A 2157-nucleotide genomic window follows, 5' to 3' on the forward strand; every position below is an offset into this window, starting at 1 on the left:
GTCCGAAGTGTCGAGGCATTTGCAACTGTAGTCTTTGCCAGTGGGTTTTCTTTCGATTTTTTCTATTTGCTTTTTGAGTTGGTATTGTATCCATAAGTTCATTCTGATAAAGGAGTTATGTTTGTAGAAAGCGACGAGGTTAACAGCCTACTGGTCCCGTGTATCGTAGTGCCAAAAAATCTGGTTTTAAGTCAGTTGCAAAAATGCTTGCAATGAAGAAGAATTTAGAAACATCAAATCCATTAAATAAGGGTAATCTGATAAAGGTATGCTATTTTTCTACATGTCCCTTTTGCTAAATCTCTTGTGGTTGACAAATTTGGTTGGAAAAGATCTCTTGTTTAACTGTGCAAATTTATGATAAGTTAATGATGATATGAGTGAATGCGTTTATATTTCAATTTATGATAAATTTTTCATGAGATGGTTCGTGTTCTTTTTGTTATTTCTTGCAGAGGAGCCTGAAGCATTTCTCCAAGGGAAACTTGGAAATGAAAATTTTTCAGATGCAAATGTCACTGAAGTTTGCACCAAAGATGATGGTGGTGAGAATTTTGGAATGAACTCAGTGCCAAAACAATTGCAAAGGAAAAAGAGGTTCAGAATGCGTTGCAGATTTTAGAGTTTTGCAGAGTGTTTGGAAAGGTATGATTTCATGTTAACAAATTTTCCTGATGTTTTTTCTAATTAATTGCATTTAATAGTTCACTGATTGAAAATAACCCCAATCGGCAAATTCCTTTAATGTTATAGAGGGATGTTACCAAATTGGAACTAATTATTTCTATCAATATCATGAACGTTATTTAATTGAACGTTTTGACCATCAACGATATTTCCTTCTGTTACATTAAATTATATTGCCTTGAAAAAATTGTATTATTTTTCAAACTTCTTGCTTTATAGTTATGGTGCTGCAGCCATTCATAATATATTTGTCAAGTATTTCTTCACTGTTGTTCTTGTGTGTAATTATAATCAGGCTCTTGATCTCAAGAAAGGAGAAGCTGAAGCCATTTTTAAAGAATATTGATCAGTAAAGAATGTATGGATGAACACATTAGATTGTTGGCATTGATCGTAAACAGTTCGAAAAAGGAGTGGGTTATCCCTTACAACTCTTGTTTGAAGTTTTCTGAGTGATTAAATTTTTTTGAGATGCTTGAATTAAAGTTTTCATATGGATGATTTTGGTGTAGGTTTCCATCCTTGTCATGAAACTAATTCATGGTTGAAACATTTAGAGGATTTGATTATGCAATCACATCACCCTCTAAATTATTTCTCTTGGATTGATTTCAAGAAGGGATCAATGAACTATAAATTGAATTTGTCTAAGAAATTTAAACTGATGACTCTTTGTGACAAAGCTTTGAACACTGAGTAAGTATTTCAAGTGCTCTGTTAAAAAATATTCCTTTTTGTGTATTCTTCTTTTGTTTTATTACTTGTTTAATATGCCCAGAAAACTAAGGAGCTATATTCAGTACGAAAATTCGTGACATGCAAAAGTAGTGAAAGAAGAAAAACTTAAGATTGATGCAGCTAAGGAAAAGGTAATAGAAAACAAGGTGTTATGATGCTCTTTGTATATGGATTATCTTGATGTTATAGTGTGTTTATAATAATTCTATGTGTATGATATGTATAGGTAAAGTCTCTTGCACAGAACAAGTTGCAGAGAAGATCAAAGTATCTCCATTCCGATTGAGGAGCATGATGCTCTAAGATAAGAACTGAGGTTGACGAAACACAGACTTAGATGTTAAGGTTAAAGAGCACAAGTGAAAAATGTATGTCATGATTAATTGATTATGAATTATATATTGGCTAAAGTCCTCCACTTTCATTTTTTAGGTCAAAATATTTTGGTGTGGAACAAATATCCATGGTTCAAAGTTATAAGTTGTAAATCTTTATATGGTGGCCATTTTTATCAAACTTAGAGTAGGTTCCTCCTTTGTTTTTAGACTCAAGAGACCTTCATTATCGTAATCATTGTATATAATTCTTTTTATATTTTATTTTAGTGGAATACGAACTGAAATAATTTTTTGTAATTTAATTACTATTTATAGTTGCATTTTTTATTTAACTAGTTAGATGTACAATAATATATATATATATATATATATATATATATATATATATATATAC

At 30.8% G+C, this 2157-nt stretch overlaps 1 long non-coding RNA gene across 2 annotated transcripts; it reads left to right on the plus strand.

Annotated features, from left to right (window-relative positions):
* Window positions 1–1946, plus strand: LOC148200525 (uncharacterized). 2 transcript variants are annotated; one of them, XR_015786405.1, is made up of 4 exons: window positions 1–266; window positions 456–1383; window positions 1466–1556; window positions 1652–1946. It is a non-coding gene; the product is annotated as an uncharacterized LOC148200525 (long non-coding RNA). The 2 variants fall into 2 exon arrangements; XR_015786404.1 differs by having other exon boundaries at window positions 456–1556.
* The last annotated feature ends 211 nt before the right edge of the window (window positions 1947–2157 follow it).

The sequence above is a fragment of the Vigna umbellata genome, chromosome 4 (genome assembly GCF_029865625.1).
Source record: "Vigna umbellata cultivar VRB3 chromosome 4, Vumbellata_1.0, whole genome shotgun sequence".
Taxonomy (NCBI): Eukaryota; Viridiplantae; Streptophyta; class Magnoliopsida; order Fabales; family Fabaceae; genus Vigna; species Vigna umbellata.